General features: G+C 42.1%; 1 protein-coding gene across 4 annotated transcripts in view; it reads left to right on the top strand.

Annotated features, from left to right (window-relative positions):
• The window catches only part of LOC6544597 (palmitoyltransferase app), a 62183-nt gene that overhangs the window by 14637 nt on the left and 22704 nt on the right, over positions 1 to 24842 (top strand). For 3 of the 4 annotated variants that reach the window (XM_026977522.1, XM_026977521.1, XM_026977520.1), the window contains exon 3: positions 14778 to 14799. The gene's annotated coding sequence lies outside the window, so the exon portion shown is untranslated. The other variant, XM_001972481.3, reaches the window with a different exon arrangement.

The raw sequence follows: 24842 nt of genomic DNA, 5'->3' as shown, positions 1-24842 counted from the left end.
TTTGTAGTTACTTTTATTGCCCGATTCATTTAAATAAGCACTTCCATTCACATTTCAACAAACCAATCGCTTTTTAAAACTAGGATAATATTTTTCCTAACGTTTGGAAGTGAATGAAACTCCAATTGACTGATTTGCTTCTCTTTTGGTCCATCAACTGTAATTTGCTTGCCTTAACTGCGGCGAAGCTACCAGGAACATCCTGCCCAGCCCACAAATGATATGCAAACATCCTGGTGTGCCACATGCCACCTGGTTGGTTTTGTGCAAAAAGTTTATCCTTACGAGGAGGTCAGCACGTGACTCGCCTGCCCCGCTAAGCATGCTGCACATTTTTGTTGGAGGCTTTCCCGTCAGGTTTTCCATTTAATTTTTTTTTTGAGGTATTCCCACATTTTTTTGTTAGTCATTTTTTTGCTGATGCCATGTGCTCGAAAATACATACTTTTAAGCGCATGTTTTGAATATTCGTGGCATATTTGGAGGACGGGGGAATCCCGTTCCCTGTTCCTGTGTAAAATCTACGCAGTTTATCTACATGCTCCCCCACGAATGGCCTGCCATCATCATAGCTATAAGCTATAAGTATTTTTGCACAATTTTCCGCTGCCACACCGCCACTTTTCCCCACTTTTCCCCACTTTTCCCCAACTTTTTTCTCAGCTTTTTGGCGCTGTCGCGGGGCCTTTACATCTTTTTAATGTTGAAAAGCTTTACTCGCTTCCGTTGCCAGCGGAGCCAGGAAGCGGAAGTTTAACTTTTGTTAAAATTTTTAGTGATTCGTGAGGCGCAGACATTTGCCTGGCTACTACTGGCATTGGTCCTGGTGTTCTCATTTTATTATTCACTGTCATCACTTTTATCTGCGGAGAAGTTTAAAAGTAGCCTAGTTTAGTTGTAGACTTCCGTTTGGGGTCGTAAAAAATGTTAAAAATACCCTGCTCCCTTGTGATGTTTTGATTAATAACCTAAACGGATTATCACGTTTTTATTATAGTAATTTTAATGTTTAAGAAATACTTAAATGCCGTAGAAAAGAAGTAAAGAATTGGTATTATTGATGTACTAAACATACAAATAAATGGGCTTTTTTAAAAGTCTCTTTAAAATCATATTGATTAAGAAAGATTCTAAATTAAAAAGTGCTTTGTATAAATATGAAAGAATTGATGTTTCTATCCGTGTGGCTTTATAGTTTCCATAAATTTATCACATTAACTTAAGTTTATTAACTGTAACTTCAGTTAGATTTCGCTCTTAGAAAAAACATTTGAACAAATAGTGCAAAATCGGTTACCCCTTTTTTTGTACAATTTTTGTTGACACTTTTTCTGAACAACAACACGATAGTTTCTGTGTTATAAAGCTCTTTATCAAAACTTTATTTAACAGGGAATCCATAAACTATCTACGTTATTGTGTGTCGAGTTCGAACTGCTGGTAGATGCTTCCTGGCCCGTTTCCTCCAGTTGACCCGCCCATCCGAAAGCCTTTCTTTTGCTTTTTTGCAGGCCATGCCATAGTTTTTAAGCCCCGGACTTAAGTAGTTTTCAGCACATTTCGAAATCATCTCCACTTCGGTAGCTGCCACTGATTTGGCCGGCACTGACCTGCTTATAACTTTTGCAACGTGGAAACGTGGAATCGTGGCATAGTGGCAACGAGGCAACGCCCGATTCCCCATTGAATTTTCCACACGGCAAAGTTCCTGTTCCGGGCTCGCAAAAGTTGCAAAAGTCGGCAAACAGCCAGGCTAACAAACCGGCAGAAGGCAGCAGGCAGCAGAGGGCTCCTAACTATTATTATTATATCAGCCATGTTCGATGCGTGTGCAATCCGCCTCCGCCGCCTGCAAAATCTGGCGGGGATTTTGGCGGAACCTTTTAGCTCTTAAACAAAAGTAGCTGCAGATTTGGCGTGAACTCCTGATGATTGCGTGCAGCACGACGACGGTCATGGCTTTTAGCGTTGCATGTTGTTGCAGCCGGAGTCACGCCCTCACACAGATACTCACGTACACAAGGGTACGCCCCCCTAAAACCCAGACTCACACAGGCACACATGGCTATCGGAAATGCATTTTCAGTGGCCGTCAAGAAGGCAAGAGAAAGCCATTTCACTTTATTTTACGAGCATTTATTGCGCGCCCACGACGTAACCGTTTTATTCCCTCTAGCCGTTTCAATTTTCGCGGAGTTAAGTGTAATCACAGCGGATGTGGGCCTGGACGTTCTTATGGGTTTGGTTCTCTGGCAGCCGAACTTCAACCAATTTTAAGATCTCCCTGTCGGGGAAATCACCTCCCCTTCTGTCGATTGCACATCAATGTTTTATGCAATTTAAATATGCACCTCTGTAGAGCTGAGTTTTCAAATTATTAGCATGGGTCCATGAAATATTATGTTATTTAAATATTATTATATTTAAAAAAAAATGCATATTTAAATTAATATCAGTACTAAACGAAATAGTGCTTATTATAATAAAATAAAAATAAAATATATGCTTTGATATACAGCCACTTAAAATGTATGCTCCAATTTTGAATTATTGTTTGTTTCCTGGCCAAAAAGCAACGAACCACGCCATTTCAGCCGGCAGCTTTAGCCATCACAATCTTATGCCCCTGGCGATGACATCATGACGTCGCTGCTCAGTAAAAGCATTATGGCAAATTGTTTTAAGCTGTGCGAAAATGCCATCAAAATCAGTTGACTATGCAAAGCAGGGGGATGATATCAGTGCAGGAAGGGGAAACCCAGAGGAAGCGGAGAGTCTAGTCAAGGGAATGGAGTGGAGTGGAATGGAAAGGGCAGGACATTTGTTGCCATGGCTGGCCATTGCATTTTATGGCATGTGCTGCATGTCAGCAGCCATTGTTGTGGTCGTTTGGAAAAGGCAAAAGCGATTTCTTTAGCTCCAGCTCCAGCTCCGGCTCCAGCTTTTCCTTTGGCTACAACTTGGCCGAGTCTCGAAGGAGCCGGTGGTCATTCTCGAGGTCCATTCTTGGTCCCCTTGGGCACCCACAAAAGCAACAGCTTAGGGAACAGATGCCACCCATTTTCCTCCGTCTGCTGGATGCTCACTGTTTGACTCCCTGGGATTTGTAAACATATGCGGGGGATACCCGACGGAAGCGGTTTGGATGTGCAACAAAACTAATTTGATTGTCATGCAGCTGGACATTAAAAGGAAAGGATAAGGCAGCCCAGAGCATGACAAATAGCACATTTCCATGCTTTATGTACTCGGGATGTGGTATTATAACTTTCAGCTTTAAGGGGGATTAATCCATAAATGGGAGAAAGAAATCGCAATACCAAACAAAAGCACCCATCTTCGCAAACATTCTTTAATTAAATAACAATGCAGGAAAATGCCAAAACTAAGCTAATTAAATGTAAATACACGCTTAATGTATTCTATAAATGTGGAATATAAAGCCTTGATTTTCTATAACATTATGCAGATTTTTAAACAGGTACTACAATTTTCCCATATCTTTTGTCCGCCTATTTTAATAAAAGCTAGTTTTTTCTGTTGGCCAACACTACTACTACTACTTAGCTTGGTTATACATTTTTAAAATGTAAGCGAGTGCCTTTGAAATATTTATTCTGTTTCGTGTGAAAACTCAGTCGCTGCGCTCTGCTGTAGAGTAAAAACGGAAATTATAGCCTTATTTGTTATTTAAATCTCGCTCTCCTCAAATGTTTTTTATCTAATTTCCGTTATCAGTACGCTCGACCTGCTTCTTTTGCTCTTTTACGGATTTATCCACCTGTCGCCATGAATAAGTGACTCCTCCGCTCGAGTTTCAATTTAAATTGCACAAATTCTGCGCATCAACTTGAGAGCCCCTCGAGATCTCGACTCTGAGGTCTGTGGGCCCGCAGTTGTTCACGCGATCTGGTTTTTATTTTTTTGTATTGTTTGTGCGGCCCTCCAACAAGCACCACCCATTGCACCCATTGGGTTTCCCACGCCCATTCTCACCCACCACCCACCACCCACCTGCGTGTGAAATCGCGCGGCTGCTGACACTTTTCTTCCCTCTGAACCCTTTACCTGCGTTTACCTTCGCCGTATGCATAATTTAATGCAAATAATGCACTTGTTTCGTTTCGTTTCATTTCACTTCACATGTTGCCTTAAACACTCGCCCTTTCCCTGGAGATGAAAATGCGGAAAAAAAGGGGCGTGTCAAGGGGATATATGTATTAAACGTATATGTGTTTATATATATATCCAACTGACGGACTGACAAGGCGGGCAAAGTGCACAACTTCATTTCACATTAATGCAGTCGCTTTAACTGAATTCGTCGGCTGGCTGTCTGCAAATTTATGCAACAGAAAATATTTTAAACAGTGGTAGCAAGCTAACAAATAGAAAAATATATTTAAAACACCCTTGTGCTATTTTGCATTGATTATTCTCTTGCAAAATTGTTTATTTAATTGGATGAAAATCGTTATTTAATTGAAACGATATTTAATAAAATCAAATTTTTAAGTCCGTTTAAAATGTTTATTATTTTATTCTGTGCGTAATAAGGTATTTATATTTGTATAGTATTTGTTATAAAAAGCATATTGAAATTGCCAGGGACTTTTTTAGCCTGACAAGATAAAAGCGAAAATTATAGTCGTGAAATTTTATATTTATGTAGGACAATAACGTTCTTTAAATGTGAATTATAGTTTTAAAGGCCGTAAAGCAAGTTTATCACCTTGATAAACACTCCTCATTAAAAGAAATCATATTACTTTCAATTTCGAGATCCAAGTGAAAATGCAAACGGGGAATTTAAAGTCTGACTCACTGGCGGATATGGCTTGGGGATACGGTTGCTGTTTTCATATAATTTTCTGCATGCACTCGCGTTTATTTAGCATATTTTTCCTCGGTGGCCTTGTACATCAGTTGGGTCGTGAAAATGCAAAGGAAAGGCGACGCCGTAAACTTAATTTCCGCCTGACGTCGCCGCTCGGCTGCTCCGTTTTTAATTCCTTTCGGTTGCCTCGGTATTTTCCGCTTTTCCCAGTGTTGCTTGTTGCCCTTGTTGTTCTGTTTGCAGCCATAGTCTTAACAACTTGTAGCTCTCGCCAACCCATACCATTTTCCGCACGCGGCAACGCGTCTCATTTCAATTTAATTTCCCTCTCGAAATGCGCTCACGTAGCCAGGCGTCTGTGGCATTTGCCATTTGTGGTTACACTTTCAACTGCCAAGCAATTTTCATCATCATCTGTCGCTCCTGTGTTGCATTGCACTTATTTTTTGGTGTAAGAATAGAGGGCAGATGGTTTGGGGGGTGGGCATTAAATGAGGGAAATTACTTTTCCTAGCTGGCCACGCTAATTGTTAGAATTCAAGGCTGTTTTTCCTGTCGGAAATTAGGTTGAGACTTTTCCAAAGTGCCCATTGAAATTCACAAGAGTCTTGTTGTTGTTTACTGCTAACGACTTACGTATTTTGCAGTGCTGAATTACTTGTATTTATGCGTTGCGTCCAATTGTCTGGATGGCACACGCGGCGTATGCGCAATTTGCACAGTTTATTACCGGTATTCTTATAATTGACTTTGGCATTCGCCACCTTCAACATCAGCATCATCATCATCATCACTCATACGCCAGGTGGGCCGGCAATTAAAATCGTTTGAGCACAGTGAATGAGGCGCATTTAAGGGGACAAAGACGAGTTAATTAAACCGCAATATTTGCATATTTCTTTCATTACTCCTCCGGCAGAAGGAAGGACGCATCTGGCGATGAGTGGCCATCTCATCACCCCCAAATCCGAATCCAAATCCGCACCCACCCAAAATGGCAAACAGTCACGCTTGCTTAACTCACATGTGCGGGTGAGAGGGGTGAGGGTTGAGGGGTGCGCGCAAAGTTTATTGCTCAATTTCCCAAAAACTTTTCGCCAAGCAACCAACCTGCTTTCGGTTTGCTTTTCCCGGAAAAGCAGGAGGCTGCAGCGGAAGGCATTACCGCCAAAACCCACGCACATCGAGTTAACATGCAAATTTCAGATACTTTCGCAAACTGAATTTTGCCAGCCTAGAACAACTCCTGCATTCTAGAATCCTTCGGCTGCGAATTCTCCGGTGATAGCCCAAGGCGTTGTAAACGCAGATAAGCCGCGACAATGTTTGAACAGTTGCTGCGTCGTGTCAATGACTTTTACGTGGCAGCCAGATTTTTATTAGCGCAACTTTGTGCCCCATAAGCATGTTACTTAGTCATGCGGTGGTTTTTGCCTAACAAAAAAATAAAAGAATTTGCAACAAAATTCTTTATCGAGTTTTGTAATATCTGCAACTAAACCGGGGAATTTCTTTCGATAGTGGAGAATATTCAGAGTAAAAATGTCTATAATATTGAAAAACTAATTCAGAACGTGGTAACTCCGATCAAATTAATTACAGTTTTCATTCTATTTAATATACCTATAGAAAATTAACCCATTTTTATGTACTTGGTACTGAAATTACAACTACTTCTTATTTCAGTCTATTGAATTTAAATTGCGAGAACATGAAATTTTCTTCGATGAATACTGGGAAAGGAAAGTTTAGAATATCTAAAACTAACTAACAACTATTGTAACTCAAGTCAAAATAGTTATTATTTGTAGAACAATTAAAACGCCATTAAAATGTAATTAAAGTACTCTTTCTATTTTTTTCAGGTAATTAAAATGGGAAAATAAAAGCCATCTTACAGTCCATTGAATTTGATGAATTAATATGGTGAGAACATCAAAATAAGTTCCATAAATACGAAACCGTCATTAGAAAATCAGTCAAATTCCAATGTTAATTTTTTTTAATAATAATTGGAATCTTATAGATTTGAAGAGTGAAAAATAATATTAAAATAATGGTGACGCATTTAAAAGTAGCAGTTTAAAATAAATAGTGCTAATAATAAAGGGTCGTATTCTACTTGTAATCTTATCTGAATGATCCAATCTTTTTTGTTAAGCCAATTTTGAGAGGCAGGTATTAAATTAAAATTATTATTTATCTAAGTCCTTAGAAGTCAAGCAGCCATGGCGATAATAATTTATAACTTTGACCTTGGGCCAGAAAATAGACGCTGCAGGTTTTCGAGATTCCTTTCGGTTGGCCACCTTACGGACCCTCGCCAATTTTCCGGGCGCTGCAGTGTCCACTGTGATTTACAGCCAAACCTGCCTGCAATGACCTGGTCGTCTCAATGTGGCCCCGCACCTTTACAATTCGCCCTGCCGCTTCGTCCTTTCGTCCTTTTACCCCCAACACAACTTCCGGGGCAAACGTGCGCAAAAAGTTTCCGATTCTGACCGCCGACCGCAACAAGGACATTTATGTTTTGCTGCAGGCCAATGTTATTCTTCCTGTTCATGTTTTTGTTTTTACTTTTGGACTTGTGTTGGTATTTGTTTGGGTCCTGCAGCCCAGAAAGGCCACAATTACACAAGAGCATTATGCGCTGCTCGGTTTCAAGAATTCTATTTACCTTGAGCAAAATAAGCCGACGTAGTTGAGGGTCCTGCGTTCTGCTGCCTCTTCGCAAATATTTCGTTATTTCATTTTGTGTGGGTAATTCCATGTTTCGGCCGAAAATGTGGCTGCCCCATTCGGGATTTCCTTTGTCGATGATGCCAGGAATGTGTTGACGATGTGCTATCCTCTAATCTCTGGGTATTAATTGAGCCAAAGAATGCTTGGGGCATACATTTAATTACAGGAAGATAGAAAAAATGTACGCAAGTTTATTAACTGTTGGGTGGTGTTACTAATCTTGTGCCTTTTAACTAACTTAAAGAATGTTGTCAAACTTGTCAGATGTTCAAGAAAGTTAAATAATCTTGTTTTGTACATTATTTAGTTAATTTCATATTCTCAGCCTTTTAAAATGATAGAAATGAATAAAATTTGTAATAACTTACTTTAAATACCTCTTTAAACATTCAATTAAAACGTTATCTTCTGCAATATAAAAAGCCACTGAAATTTAAGCCAAGCTTAACTGGAGATACTTCCCCCATGGGAAGCTCTAATTTGGCCTGTCGTATTCGGGTCTGTTGCCATTCCCATTTTTATTTATCGACGTCTTATTTATGGACCCGGGCCATTCACTTCGACCTGGATGAGGAGCCAAAAGGTTTGTGCGTGCCAGAAGCTGTTAATGAGCCAAGTGCTCAGCCAACACACTTGGCCCTAATCCACTCAATGCCAGTCGTCCTTGTCTTCGATTCCCTTCACCTCTCGAGAAGTGAGTATTGAGAGTATTGGCTATCCACAGCTAAGCCATTTGATTAGCCATCGACGAGTAATTCCAATTTCAATAGTTGGATTTTCCGGCTGGAGCAGGGGAAATCCTACCCTTCCAAACCAATTTGCTGGGCGTCTGACAAATATATACCCAGACTCAGTAGCAAGTAGCCGCAAAATGCTGGCCAGTTGTTCATTTGGGGTCCCAAACTCCACTACTACTACTGCTACTTCCCATACCACTTTCATTTCCAATTCCAATTGCAAGTTTCAAGTTCGGTATAGTTGTATTTTAGCAACTGTAGAATTTTATAGAACCAAATTAAACACTGCACGTACTGCTGGACGCTTCTTGTTTGTATTTGCTTGGGTTTATTTTCTGAACTTGCAATCGCCATCGGCATCCCTTTGCTCCACTTGCAGTTTAATTTGTACATCGATAAATTTTTTGAGCTGTCAGGATACCCCCCACACACATACACATACCCACGATTGCAACGTGTGTGTGTTTGAGTTGGCCAAATAACCATAAATCGCCAGCTTGCCGTGCGATTGTCGCTTTGAAATATCGTTTAACTTGGCCGACTGGATGCTGAAACGCCGAAAGGATTTATCCTGGGCCACTAAATGTGCAGGCATTTCGCTAATTAGCCGGCCATTAAAAAATATGTAAGCCCTGTTTCTGCTTTTCCTGCTGCCGTTGCTGCTGCTGCTGCTGCTGCTGTTTTCATTTCCATTCATAATTTGCGCAGTGGTCCGGACATTAATCAACTTGCCCAGTCCGAAAAGTCTGTCAATAGCAGCCCCATCCTTCAATTCAGTTCGCCTGAATACGAATTTATGTATAAATCCCTCCCCCTATTATGCGCTAAGCGAACAAAGAAAGTTTTGAATCAATTCAAGTTGTCCAAAGTTAAATCCGCGCACTGCATCGCCAGCTTTGCACTCAATTAAGTGACTTGTGCCCGGAGTTGCAAGTGCGTGATGAAGGCGGCTTCTTTACCAGTTTACCAGCAACAGCTAAGGAAAAACAATTTTCCCGCTCAGCACAAATGGGTGAAGAAGATGGCAGAAAGGAAAATCGAGAAGCGAAAATATAAAGCAAGCAAATCCACTTCAATGGGGAAACAAGAAAAGCAACGGCAACAACGACGGCAGCAACTTGAGTGCCAACAATTGAAGCAGCTGGCCCGTCAAAAGTTGCCACTTTCTTGGCACTGTCCTTGCTCCCAGGACTCACAGGACTCCTAAGCACTACCCATTTCCATCACCATCATCCCAGCCCCATCCTCGCCAGCACACGTGAGCTGGCAAAGTTTTAGTGGCATTTTACCACTTTTGCCCCGACTTCCGCCTGATTGACTTGCATCGAGTTGACTTAGCACAGCTTCTTCTTCACGGCATTTTCTTTATTGGCCGGCATGGATAGATAGATCCTCTCCAGCTCTTGGCATTGGTTGCGTAAACTAATTTTCCATGTCGTCACTCGATTGTTTTAAAAGCCAACTTTACTTTGTTGACAATCTACACAGTCACACTCACATACACGTACACCCGCACATATGTGGCCATGGTAAAACATTTAAGCCTTTCAATTGGCCGTGCTGAGATGCAATTTGTCAGTGGGAATGGAATGCCATCGACCCTTCGGGCCATTGCATCCAACTGTTCGATGACTAATGCAGTTTTTGTGTTACGTGTGAACTCCTGGACAGAAGATGCTTTTCCTTTCAGTTAGATCAAACTTCATCTAACGTGGAGACAAAGCAATGAAATTCCACATCGCACCTTTGAATTAAATTATGGTGTTAATTTTACAGAATTTTTCAAAAGGTCTTCTTAAAGCAGATGGCTTTTAGTTATTTTTAGAAATAAACAATTAAATTAGGTTAAGCGCTTCAAAATTGTATTTATTTGTTAGTACGCTAGATAGTTTTTGTTAAGGACTTCTCACCTGATAATTAAATTCTTCTTCCCTATTTGTCAGTAAGCATAAAGAAGCTTTCTATATTTTCAAGCTTACAATGCATCCATATAGCTAACAGAAAGGTCCCATTAAAAGCCAACATTGATACTGAGTAAATAGGCATTAGTAGCTGTTGTAATCTCTCAAAGGAAATCCCTTTTTTATACAAATCGCAGGATTAACGCGGTTCCATGCTGCAAAACGTATGAGCTATAATGCAAATATCCTCAGCTGGTGTCCTTTTAAGCAAGGATATTTGATCGACTGTGCTCCAGACCGCACATTGTTGTGTGTGACTTGAGAAAGGCAGCAGTGCGGGTGCCACAGACATTTCCGCAATGTATTTTGACTTGAGGCATTTGCGAGATGATGGATAATGGCATTCAATTTGCGGAATTGCTCGACTCGAGTTCGATGCTATTCAATGCGAGTGAGTCCTTGTGCGTCCTTGTCTGACTGTGTCTGGCTTAAATAGTTACGTCAATTAATTTACAACGCATTGTGTCAGTCCGTTGTCGTATGCATTATAAATGATTTGTGAGCCGGTCTGCCGATCTGACTTTTGCCCCTTTGCTTTGCCTTGCGTGTTCATTAGCTGGCAGAAGGGCGAAGGGCGATGGGCGAAGGGGCACGCGTTTATGGGTCAACTGCTGTGACCTCGTTTGTGGGTTAACCCTAAACCGTAAACCCCAACCCGCCTGCATTTCGATTTCGGATTGGAGGGAAAGCATGGGAACAGAACGAAACAGTACGGCGACTGCTCTTCAAACTATTTGCAGTGCTTTGCTAATTTTCATTGCCCCACTTGAGTGAATGGCATGTGCCCACAAAAGCCCTTTTAAATATTCATGGGCCAGAGTTGAAGTCGAGTTAAATGACACAAACCCACTCGCAGGCACAACGCCGCTCTCTTATCAATTATCAATTAACCTAAATTTTAGTCTTTGCGATTTTGGCACGGCCAATGACAGTCGTCGCCCTCGCCGTCGTCCTCGTCTCTCGTCCTCGTCTTTTTCCCTTCGTCGCCATCCGCAGTCAAGATTCCGGATTCAGAATGTCATCTGAAGTCGTCGTATGTGCCAGCTGAAGTCGGCGGCGAATCAGATGCCCAACGAAGATGGAGCGTTTTCCAAACGGAAGCTGACAGCCACCATCACAGGTGACTGGCTGGATAACTTTCTGATTAGTGTGAGAGCACTTTCCAGCTGTTGAGATCCGGCTTCTGCCAAAAGCTGAAGTGAATTGGCCAGGGAATTGATTTCGACTAAGTCCACAGAAATCTTCTGTCGTTAAAGCGCTACTTATGAAGGAAAATATATGTTTTATTCTTGAAAAGCATACTTCTATAGTAAATACTATTATTTCAAAAATAAGTATTGTAGTGCATCAACTGCATTGAAGTTTTTAATTCAATTACATCCATTTGGACATCCATTTAAAAAAAATCAACAAATAAAATGAGACTTACCTAATCAGTCTGTTGTTTTCACATAGAAGATATGTACAAATCAATAAAAATTTCTTTTTAAATTAGGAGTACGTCCCTTTACAGAGTATAACCCTTGATTTGGTTCTTCTACTTAGATTGTAATAAAATTCCACAAATTTCCTTTAACTTGTTTACCAAATGAGGCCAAAAGTTTGCCGGTAATTTGGTCTGGTGTTAGTGGTCGATGAGTAAGGAAAAACAAGCTTCTGGTCCGTGCAATACTATTATGTTGACCGCATTTATATGCGGGAGGAGGAAGAGGTCTTTTTGTAGACCTCTTCGTGGCTCTGACGACCCTTGACAATAATCATTTTCATTACTGTAAAATGTCAACAGTGTCAGCAAGTCCCCTTGAGCATCCTTTGCTGCGCTCTTCACTCCACTCGAGGCAGCAGGACATGTAGCTGAAATTTGATGATGCAGCAGCTCGAGCAGCAGGAGCAGAAAAACAGCAGCTGTGCCGAGGAAAGGGATCTATTCTCCATCGCATCCAAATCTAAAACAAACAACCGAACTGAGCTGCATTCTCAGATGAGTCGAGTTAAAACCCAAGACGAGTTCAACTGAACTCGGCTCTTTCAAGGCGAAACATTGACAACATCCTAGTAGGTGCGCCCCGGGGCGACATTTTGTAGCTACTTTTGCTCCCCGCATATCCTTTCTCTGCCATACCCTTTGGCTATGACCAAAAGAAGAAGAACGGATTGCAAAAAAAAAAGAGTAGCGACGTCTAGATGACGTGCATTTGCTCAAGTGGAAATGAATTGAACTCGGGCAGCAGCAAGAGCCGAAGCAGCAGCAGCAGCAAAATGCAATCTCATTCTCTTGTCAACTTAACCTCGACTGCCAGGATGCCAGGATGATGGCATCGAGTCGTCGTCGATGACGCCCGGCTGTGCCATTTGTTGTCCCTTCCATTCCATTGTCGTCAGAGGAACAGCAGCCATTTGGAGCCGGAGGAGCACAGTGGGTCTTAAATAAATGAGATATAAATGGGAAATTACCTTTAAATTAGCTTAGCGCCAGTTCTTTAGAACTTCTTCTTCTCTCTGTTAACTGTGAGCTGTAACTGCTCTTTGTTCTTCGGAAAATTATCAAAACAAACTCATAATCAAGGCGATTAAGAACAATGAAGCACAAGCGTTTCAAACTTGTAAATAGCTCGACCTATTGAAACCCCAGTAACTTAAAAAGCGTAAGCAGATTGAGTATATCTCCCAACAATACTTTGTGACCACATCTGGCACCATCTTTTCGCAGTGACAAGAATTGAATTGTTTTAAAAGATGGCTCTACGATTTCTCAGCTCAATGGCATTTTATCTGCTTTTGATATATCTGTGTGCGACCACTGTGTGACTATTGTTTGTGCGACTGCTGCTCGATTTTTTCTTTAAACAATGGCCCGAGCATTTTTGATTGTCAAATGTTTGCAGAGATAACATTTACTATAGCGGATTTTCACTGGAGCGTAGGAGATGCCATTCCGATGACAGCACAGCAAAATGGAGCGAGTTCTGTAAGCGTTGCTAAGCTGCCTCTGCTCCCCAGACAATTTATATATATATATATATATGTATATAGTTTATATACCGGAGGGTGATAGCATCAATTTGTAATGATCTTATAAGTGGTTGTATTGTCCCTTTGTCTGGTGGCATTCTTCCTTCCTTCCTTCCTTCCATTCGTCCTGTGTGCGGTTTATAAACAAATGTCTCGGGAAAGTTTCCGCCAGTCAATTAAACGGCAATTAGAGAGACTCCATGGTGTCAGCACTCAAGACCCGGGAGTTAGGGAGCTCAGAAATCGAGGGTGTGTCAAGTTCACACTGCTACGCATTTCAATTAAAAACCAATTTCCCTGCGGAAGTGCTTAATTATTGGATATTAGCCAAGAGCTTCACTCAGTCGAACACTCTTGACATCCGATTCTGCAAGCTGACAAACAATTTCCTGCAAGTGTTGATCGATAGCTGCTTCTGGCATTAATTGAATGCTCTCTGAATTTGGAAATTGGCTAAATTCCGGTACAAAGTAGAGAGGAACGACATTGTTGCATACTTTTCTGCGCAATATCTAGCAGTTACGTGAACGTGTCGGTAATACTGCTCTGAATTTTACGCTAATTGAAATTGCAATCGAATTACCCGGCCAGTGAAACTGCGGTGGACGGCATAAGGCATAAAGGCCAATGAAAATATAATCACATTTATGCAGTTTTTATGCCAGCAATGTAAATATTTTCGTAGTAAACATTTGAATGGTGAATGGCGAGTGCTCATGCCGCGAATTACGAGTATGACTGGGCCGTCAGCGACAGCCGTTGGCCATGGCTGAATAACCACCATCATAACGTCACATACAGAGCGATACAGATGCAGATGCATCAGATACAGATACAGTTACAGTTACAGATACGGATATAGTGGCATACAGAGATACAGATCCAATGGTCCGACTGTCTGCGCCATTCTGCGATGATGGTCCTGGCGCAAAGTCCTTTGGCTGTTGGCTGCCTGGCTGCCTGGCCAGCATTCAATAACATTTCGAGTTCATTGAATTTTCGCAGATTTTTCCTGCTCTCCATTTTATACGGACCATTTTTATGCCCCCGTGGATAGTGCATTAATGAGAGTGCAAATCGTAGCGTGAAATTTATGAAATCAAAGCCCCACTTACACATGCGACAGCAGGATGTGCATAAATGTATTTTTGATATAATTGCATTTCTCGCTCCAATGCCTCCTTGTCCACTGATTGCGTAATTTAATAGCCTTATCCTGGCTGAATAATTGGTTTTAGGTAATATGGACATGTGGACTTCAGCTGTTGCATTATTAATGCGAACCGAGGAGCGGCGTTTCCGCTTTTTGGCGGAAATCCACTTGAAATTCCCGTCACATATGTAGATGTACGTATGTGTATGGCATAGGAGCATACTTCTATGATAAATGATATGGCCGGGCAGATGTGTGCTTGTGCTCTGTGCGTTGATGTCACGTTCTGATCATTAATTATGTGAACTTGTTTTTGCCCTTGTCTCTATTTGCAGTTCACCGAGCAAGCGGATAAAGGTAAACAAGCGAAGAACCCTTGGTATTTACGACCCGGGCGTGTCGAATTTGACAAGTGTAGCGTATCGGCGGCCCAAACAAGCATAATCTCCACCAGGTTTTCTGGGCATGATTAGTCCAAACGGGGACGGCGGAATCCACTGACCAGCTGACCTGATGCCCTGCAGACCAAACCACACGTAAGCCAGCCAGTGGCAAAGTAAAAACTTTTAACGAAAACTGACAACCTCAGTGACCAAAGTGTCATAAATCCATAAATCCATAACAGAGCGTCAACAACATCAGCAAACAGTTTGTTGTACGACCTACGACATGTGACGGCGCTCAGGATTCTCCACACAGAGAAAAGCCCGCAGCAATATCAGGTTGAATTATCTTATCAATTTGGCAATACCATTTTGGCAATTACCACAAAATAATCGTTATCTTATCGGTTTGGTCATTTTGCAAGTGTTAATATGAATAGCACACATTTTGTGCTTATGCTGGAACCTCTGGGGATTAATAAAAATGTATGTAGTGCCAAACTACTATGAAACATTTAAATAAGCAAGGATTTCGAGTACTTGTAATGCAATAAATTTATCGACCGAGATAACATTTATTTTGGGTACATTGCACTCGGATAGAATGTTGCTATGCAAAGCTACTAAGGTTCTTAAAGGGTTTTTACTTTGTGAGCAATACATTACATTTCTACATCCTAGTAGGAACTAAATCATTTGAAAATACTTTCCTACATAAACCTTTTAAGAAATATTATATTTCCTGCTCAATGCAGATGTTTTTTCACGGTGCACACTCTAGAGTCTCGGGGGAGTGTCAGCTTGGCGGCCAATGAACTAAATAACCCTCAATTGGGGGGATCGTGGGGAAGGGAGGTCCGTAGACAGGCGGTACACGACATAGTGGCGTTCCAAAAAGCTCTCATGTCAACCGCAGTCAGCGGACTACTGGCAGACAAACATATTGACGACGATGGATTCGATGGTACCCTGCCACTCGAATCTCGACTCGCGTCTGCCAGATAAAATGAAGTATATCACAGGCTGGAGGTCTTGTGTGTTTGGTTGTTTGAACCGGGGTCATGTGTGTGGAAAAACAAAACACTTTTCAGTTGCACAAAAACAACCACAACAACTTAAACGGGGGCGGAACAATATTGTTTGTGTCGAAGTTTATCGATAAGTTGTCGTCGTCGCTTTAGCTCCCTGAAAATCGCATCAGCAGAATGAAAAAAAAAAAAAAAAAAAAAAACGTCGAAAAAACACGCACATTGAGGCATAAATTATATTTCCAGGCTACGTCGACGCGTGGCCATAAAAAAACATAAAAATATATTAAATTTATACGTAGTGCTTACACATAAGATCGCTATGAATTCATAAATTCTCGCCGAGCAGCCGCCGCCATGCTCATCCTCCTGCTCATCGTCCTGCTCATCCGCATCCTCATCCGCATTCCCAGCCACAACCAAAACCGTGGCCACAACCACAGCATAACAACGGCATTGACAGTTAAATGAATGACTATGGGGGCAATGCCGTAGTCGATGCCGATGCCATGGCCGGAATCGAGGAACGTCCTCCTTGAGCTCCTCCGTTCCTGCAGCGGTGTCTGTGCACTCGGAAAAATCAAACAAATGTTATGCTTTAAATAAATGTAGCAAAGTCCTCGAAGTATTATGATTTGTGTCGAATTTTGTACAATTTCTATTTGTACCCACAACTCTTGCATTTGGTAGCTCTCTTCATTATGCATCATGCTAGCAACAAAGTATAAGGATTAATACATATATGCATAAATTTAAGCATGCTGTATGAATTTAGTTAAAGTTTTAGGAACTAAAATGAATTTAATATTACCCATTTCGTCGCTACAAAGCTGATAACTTTTCGATTTCTTTTATTTTTCTAAAAAAGGATATTTGGTTTTAGCCCGCTGTTTGTGTGAACAGTGGATTTGGGTTCAGCTACTTATTGACTCAAGGAAAAGGTCTAGAATTTTTCCAAAGTGCCGACGTGGATGTGGTCCGCCTGTGGCTCGTGCTCCACCATCTTGTTTTGCCACGTTTTGTTTGCTTGGGTATAATTTATGCAAATCTGTTAAAGTTTTGCCGTCATCGGGAAAGTTGAGGCTGTCAGTGGCGGCGCTGCATAGTTTTATGCTCCTCCGCAATTGTAGGGGGACCAAAGTGTATATTCAATTTGCGTTTGTCTCGTACGAGACTCAGGGAATTGAATTGAACACATCAAATCTGGTATTCTGATTTCGGTTTCTTGTTGTTTTGCCATGTGGTTCTGGGTGCAGAAATGGAAAACTAAAAAGTTGGCTCAACATAAAATGTTGGAGTTTATGATTTGCATTTGATGGAGTTAGTATTTGCATATAAGAAATGTTCAATAGCTTATGACTATTTCCGTTCTCTTAAAGTTTAACCAAGATTGCAAATTTGAAGAAATAAGAATAATAAATTCAAATTTACGCCAGGGGTATCGTGTAGTCTGTTCGAGCAACTTTTAAAGCCTCCTCTTCAGCAGTTTTTGTTGCCGTCATTAATGTAATAAATAAAATGGGATTCCCGGTTCCGCGAACCCATGCATATATAAGTGCGTACAATAGTTTTAACGTTTTATCCTTGTTGTTGTTTTTGAAGTTGACATCGGAGCAATTTTTCTTCTATTGCAAAGAGGGTTTCGGGGTCTTAGGGCAGTTTTAATGTATTTATGCTGCTGGCAGCTGCATGAGCTTGTTGCCGTAGTTTTGCTGAATAGCTTCATATATATGCAAAGTTATGCGGTTTAACAGATAAGTCGGCGAAGTTTTATCCAGCGAAGCTAGGGCGGCCTATGTAATAGTGGTCGGTCAGGATATTGGAGCGGATGGCAATCGAATCCGTATCCGAGACCGAGCAAAACTTGAGCTTGATTTGCATGAAGAACAGATTGTGGTGTCCATGATCCATGGTATTTCCAACTATATATTCTACTGGATGAATGGCCCTGGCTAGTTATTTATGTGCGGCCCATGGTCTTTTCATCCTTTGCCGTACTTTTAATTTCACATGACAAACTGTTCCTTCCTCTGGTGCTCTGTTCTGTTCCTCTGAATGTGGGACAAACTTTGGCCCTGCTCTTTCGTGCAAAGTTGCACCACGTTGCGTATACGCAACAAAGGAAATGCCACAGGCCCGCAGGACTTGCATGAATACTAAGTGAAGGGCTAGGTTGCTTCTCTCCCGACCATCTGGCACTCTAGCTAATTCCAAATTATATTAAAAACTTTCGGCTGTGTGTTCCTTTGCCTTGCTTTCTTTCATTATCTAGCGGCCAACAAAGAAGACCTCTGCTAAAAAGGATGAATATGAAAAGAGGCTAACAAACTACGAGTATATAGCCAGTCCAGCCTGCAGGAATGAACTCTCCCAAAAAAACGCGACCCAGCTTAAGGGGCAAGGCTACTTGCATTGTCCGCTTGTTGCTTCCACAAAACTGGGGGAATCATTTGAATTACCCCTTTTCGAGTGAAAACCATTACTTGGGAGCAAATGCGTTTGTAATGCGACACTTGGTCACGACACTAACCTTTGGCATTAGTTGCTCCTAACTTCATTTTCCCAGTGGCAAGCTGAGGTTGATTTCAGAAAATGCTATATACAGCTTCGTTAAGCTTTTAGTTCCCGAGATCCCAGTACCTTATTTGGTATTATATTTCACCGTATCTAGTATAATTTACTCTACGATAAGTTGAAGTACATTTAAGGGTACTAGATCAATGAATAAATGATTTATTAGGTTTCTAATTAGATTAATGCTAAACAACATCGCAATAACCATAAAGCCCTTCTTTTTCGGTGCGAGTAACCAAAGCGACAAGCAAAAGCCTGGACTACGTGCCTTTCTCCACATTGATTTTCCACCCGTTACCAACCCTCTTGCGATTTTCCACCCGTTCTGACCTGTCCTCCTCCTCCGCCACCCCGCTCTTCTTCCCTGGCCGGCAGCACTTGACTGACCTCTTAAATTCGTTTAATGTTTAGTTAGGTCGAGCTTAGGCCCGTGCTCCGGCTGACAGGTTTCGCTGACCTGGTGGCTCACAAATTAATGGACGGGCTGGAGTGTTCTAAATTTTGCAGAATTTTTTCTTTTTTAATTCCTGGCGCACATTTCCCCTTAATGAGTTTTGGCCCTGCAGTTTTGTATTAAGTGTCCTCGAAATGTAATTATGCGATCTCCGGACGTCCCTCACCATTTTCCTCTGGTGTACAAGTATATGGCAGTCATCTTTATAGACATTTATTTAATAAACTCGCATCCATGCAATGGCCACCCACGCTGGTGCCACGAAAAATGCAATTAAATACTTTCAGCTATTAAAATAAAAAACTTTCGCCCGCCCCAAAAAGTAGGCAACGCCCGGCGAAAGGATGTGGAAAATCGGTGTGCGGGTTAAATTAACCCCCCGGATGCATTCCGCTCTGTTGCAGTGGTCGCCCTGGTGTGACCTAATAAAAAAATTATGCCAAGCGAAAGTGAAGGAAATGGGAGCGGGTTGACCCTGTGAAAATTTAAAAGCCGCCTGCATGGAAAATCGGGAGGGAAAATCGGAGAGGAAAACGAACGTACTATGAAATGGCGGCAGCCATTGGCCGATATGCACACTCAGCACTTATGAGGTATTAAGTTGAAAACTTTGCCCGATCTCATCCCATAACATTGGCCGACTTCTGTGTCTTTGCCGATGCCGAAGCATCAGTAGCAGCCTTTGCCTTTTATGCAGCCCAACTCAAGTTAAATTGAGCAAAATAATGCGGTCAATTTATAACGAGCAGGCTGCCGCACCACCAGGCGATTGTGGGTGTTGCAAAGAGAAAGCAAGAGAACTATGTCCACGGCAAGAAAATAATAATGCATTTTATATATTTAAAAGGAATGTTCAGCCTATCCAAATTGCTTTCAATTTTGTTTAGAGTTTATGCTCAGAAACTTAAAATGTTGATCATGAATATTAAATCGTTGGTGCTCCCAAATAATATATAATGGTGTTTAAAAGTGTGCAACAATACTTTTTCAATACATAACACCCATGTACATACAAATGTATTCTAAAATACAACGTTAATTAAACATTGCCTAAACTTAGGTGTACTAATAAGTTCTTAAGAGGTAGCAGTGCTTTCTTCTACACCCTTCAAAGAATCGCATCGAAATATAGTGGTAAAATAATTAGTTCATCCTCCCAAAAGCATGCTATGATTTTGTCTGGAAGTATTATTTTCTCGGTGTGCTTTCGAAGTGCATGCCGGCATTATTCCATGCTCAGGACCAGTGTCAGGCAGCTTAAACAAAAGGAAGTGCCCTGGCTGCTACTTTGTCAGTTTAACTTGTTGTTGGTCTAGCAGGATATTCGGATGGCAGACGAATCAGGAGGATGAGGCGGCAATGGAGGCGGAGGGCAGGACGAGCCCAGGACATCAGGGTTCCGACTGGCTGCGGATGTACGAACGTCGTCCGCCTTGCTGGTGTCATTTGGCTGTCTCTTTGGTGGCACGCAAGTTTGCAAAATTATGGCATCGAGCTGCCTGCAAGTCCACCATCGACCGCCCTCCAATTTATAAGGTTAAAGCGAAATTATGGCCAAATGGCCCGAGTTGACTGGTTGGCTGGTGTGGAACGTGACTGCAGGGGCGACCCGACCTGCTATTGAAAGTGCAAGTGACTTTCTACTGCTATTGGCAAATGACCCAATTTATGGACCGCATTCCGGTCAACGAAGCGAATCGTTTCGGCTTTTTGGGGGGTGGCGGCGCACACGGGCAAAAACACATACACTCGCTCGTTTCCGCCATAAGGACATGGATTAATTTCGGGTTTCACTTTTTAATGAGTTTGCCGAACTATAAAAGGAGTGTGGAAAATTCCGAAACGAGCGATAAGGCCAACCAAATTGATGGCAAATTAGAGGAAACTCGATTGGCAATTGGAAATTACACAGAGGACGCTCTGTGGCCCTGTGAACTGGGGCTGAAGTTGTGCAAAGTGGGTCATGGAGCTTAATCGAAATCGTTTTGCTTACGAAAACCGCCTTCGAGCTTCCCTTTTGCCTTCTGAGCAGCTTTAGTGCACCCAATCTGGCTTATCCGTTCCATAAGCCCGACTTTTCCCGTGGGCTGTATTAAAAAACAAGGCTTTGTCCGACAAAAACAGAGGCCACAGAGCAAAGTACTCGAATGTAAGAAACTTTCGAACACGTTGTGCAGCTCAAATTAATTACGCATGAAATTGCAATTAATTGGTTTAAGAAGTTGGCAAGTTTATCTTAAAGTTTTTAGCCCACAGCAAAGAGTTTAAGTGCTCAGATAAACAAAAACCACCAAAGTCCTGCGAAGGTGTGAGGATAAAAGGAGGGCGGGCTTAAGAGCACTGTAGAGATAGCCGGGAACTACTGCAACTGGCTGAAAGAGCAGGGAAATCTTGTGAAAGTAAAACATCAACAAAAAGAAGGAAAACAAAGAAAGCGTGAGAGTGAGAGCGAAAGCGAAAGCGAGAAAGAGAGGGAACGGGGCTGTGCGATAGGGACAGCAGAAACAATGGTGCAGGCAGCGCGGCAATAAAAATGGCGCACAAGTTCAGAACTCGAAGCACGTGAGTCGTCCGAGGACCTGAAATGTTTATTTGGGTCTGCCTCTGCCGTATGCACACCGATCTCTTTCTATGTATATACATATATATGAATATATATGTATGTGTGTAGGCCATATTCTGCAGCACGGGGAAAACAAAAACACTAATAACAACAACAGCAGATAACTGAGGCTGAGGCAACAGCAGCTCGGCACAACGACACTGTCACAGTAACCTAGATAGCTCCACAAAATTTCACCCAAAATGTGCCACTTTCGCTTTGACCCAGAGCCGTGGCAACGAAGGGCGGCCATCCATGCAGCCCAGCCAGTCAGCCTTTCTGCCTTTCAGTTCAGCTCAGTTCAGTTCAGTTCAGCTGCATCTGCAGCTGCAGCGCCTCCCAGTTTGAGGGTCAATGTGGAGCACACTTGGGGAAAATTATAGCCGAATTGGTCAATAAATATATAGAGGAGATATATACATCACTGCGGCTTCCTTCTATACATATAAAGGTGTCTAAAAGAATGCAGCAATATTACTACGGATTCCCATTCAACTGTCCACAAATGTGCAACAGTATATTCCCAGTCCAGAAAGTAGATTGATTCACTAGGGTTCGAATATCAAGTCCACAGGTGCAGGGATATATTTTATGTTTAGGAGTTTAGGATTAATTTTAGTAATAAGCAGAACAGCAAGGATTTTAATAAGGTTACCATTGCAGGCTGATAAAATAATTTACCTAACCAAAATTTTTTACTGTGATTTCGTAGAAAAGCAGGAGTTTTTGGGTGGTGGGCGGTTGGCAAGACCAACGGGCCGCCGTAAGTCGTATAAGAAATCATGCCTGAAATATTGCACTCGTATGTTGCGGTTAAAGTGCAGCAGCCTAGCCGGGAGGCCATGCAACCAAATTGCTTCCATGCGTCACACACACACATACACTGGTGACAATCCCCCGGGTGACAGTGTGTGTGCGAGTGCGATAGTGTGGGTAAATGTGTAAAACATGCAACGCTGTCTTGTCTGGAACTTGCTGCCTTTACTGACTGCTGCCCCTGACAAATGGTTTGATTTTAAGCTTAAGTCAACACACATGAACCCAGAGCAACAGTGATGCCAAAGACTCATTTTAAAATCCGGCAAAATCAGCTTAAATGTGGCTAAGTTTTACTGTCTGCATTTCAGAAATCGTAGGGTATTAAGTATTTTAAAAATGGAAATCACTTATAAAGCTGCTTAAAATTATGCCACACAAAAAGGAAACTTGTTGTTCTGAAACCATAGCTTAGTGAAAAGTAATTATCGCCTTTAGATAACTTTATAAATTGAATACTGTGGCAACCTTGAATGTGTACGCAAATGTGACATACTTAAATAGTTAAATTGGCATTACTGTGACCCAACTTAACACCATGCCGCCCAAAATGGTCACGCAGCGTTTTAAACACGCCACCTTGGGGAAATTTTCAAAATGACAGCAATTTATTTAGACGTCGAGTGTGTGTTGGTGTGCGAGTGTGTGGGACAGAGAGAGAGAGAGAGAGGGAAAGAGAGAGAGAGGTCGCGAGTGCGTTGCTGTGGTCAGAAAGGATTGCAGCGGTCGGCCCATTGGCAAATATTTAACTTTGGCCGAATTCGCATTGTTGACATTCGCCGCTAACAAATTTCCATGTCAAAGGCGTGTGTTTACGCATAAATAGCTTTGCATAGAGGTCCTTTGAATTGGGTTTTCGTTTTTTGCTCGTTTTTCTGGGCGCTAAAGAGATTCCCGAATTAATTATGCAAAATGTGACCTAATCCAACAATGACAACGGGAAAATTGTCCACATTTTCATGGCTCTCGCTGACTTAACCTTTTCTGATGGCCTTATAAACGTGCTAAAAATAAACAATTTTAGCCACCATTGGGTTGGGTTCCATCGCATGTATTTCGAACATTTCGCCTTAGCCCCGTGGCACTTGACGTGTAAATATTTTATGCCATTTTGGGCGACCCAAAAGGGCTTGCTGCTCCAACTCTTGATTTGAGTTTGGCAATTAGCGAAGGCTTTTCTGCCTTTTAGCCCGTCCTTTTTACGGCTATCCCATTTTGCTGAAATGTATTAATCTAATGGCTTGATGGTTTTTGGTGGCCGTGCTGTTCAACCAGTTTATTGCGTATTGCCATCGAATTGGATATTTAACCTGTTGTGAAACAGCGCTTTTGTGTTTCATTTTACTTATTGGCCATATCTTTTTCTAAGGGTTGTCGTTTTCCAGTAATATTTCAATATATTCGTAAAGGAGTATATTAATTTGCAGATTGCAGGGCACATTTTGTTTGCTTCTTGAACGTTTGGATATGTGACACACATGTTTGTTGGCATAAGCTTCATGTAATTGCCAGTAAGTTCAAAGTAACTTGCACCCAAATGCCTTGACACTGAACCATCCAAAGTCGATAAAGGCCAAAGATCAACTTTGCACGCCATTCCAACTCACTTTCAATCCGCTGCCAATCGTCGCCGAGTGGCCAAGATGTCATGTGTAGCACCACAAGATTGCTTAAAAAGGTCCCCAGTTTGGGTCACGTCCATCTGAATCCAACTTGAATCCCCTGGTAGCCCTTCACCCGTGGATATATCAGCACCACACTGCGTATGAGTGTTTTCCCTTTGGTGGCCAACAGCTCAACGAATCGCAGTTCTCTTTGCACTTTGCCCACATCACTTTTGGTCACTCCCACATTCCACCAGTCCGTCCGCACACAAATGAGTCAACAGTTTGTGGCCACCGTGGGAAATTCTGGGGCGGCTACTCAAACACCATCCGGGTAGCTCTCCATAGTTACAGTGGTAGTGGTAGTAGTAGTCGAAGCCTGCGATTTTCACAATTGGCTCGAGTCGACTTGACGCCTGAAAGTATGCAACGGCATCCAATGCAATGCAATGCGTTTGGCCCACGTCCAATGCATAAAAGTGGGTGGACTGGTTGGTGGGTTGGGATATTGCGCGTCCGCCAATGCAGTCGTGCTGAATTTATTGTGTTTGTTGTGCGAAATTAAATAAAAATTGAATTATGTTTATATCCGCCAGTTGCTGTTATTGTTGGCTCTATAATAGCGCGCTTTGTTTGCCTTCCTCGAGTGTGGCTCTCTCTCTCTGTCTCTCAGTCTGTCCAACTCTATAGCAATGTCTCCATGATCTCTGTCGCTATATCCCCCCCTCCCTGCTCGTCGCCTGTTTTTCATTTTGCATAATAAATTGCATTTTCCATGCCAGTGAGTCGCCGCCTCTCCATGCGGCGCTCTCTGTTTGTTTGGCTGAGTGTCGTCTCCGCCCAGCTTCTGCTTTTCCACCTCCTGCAGCAACTCCCCCTGATCCCTGGACCCATGATTTTCCAGCACACTTCTCATTTTCCAGCTCCATGAAATGCATT

Source organism: Drosophila erecta, unplaced genomic scaffold (genome assembly GCF_003286155.1).
Source record: "Drosophila erecta strain 14021-0224.00,06,07 unplaced genomic scaffold, DereRS2 tig00000021-arrow-pilon, whole genome shotgun sequence".
Taxonomy (NCBI): Eukaryota; Metazoa; Arthropoda; class Insecta; order Diptera; family Drosophilidae; genus Drosophila; species Drosophila erecta.
The sequence above is the reverse complement of the archived record's forward strand: the minus strand, read 5'-3'. Positions and strand labels throughout refer to the sequence as shown.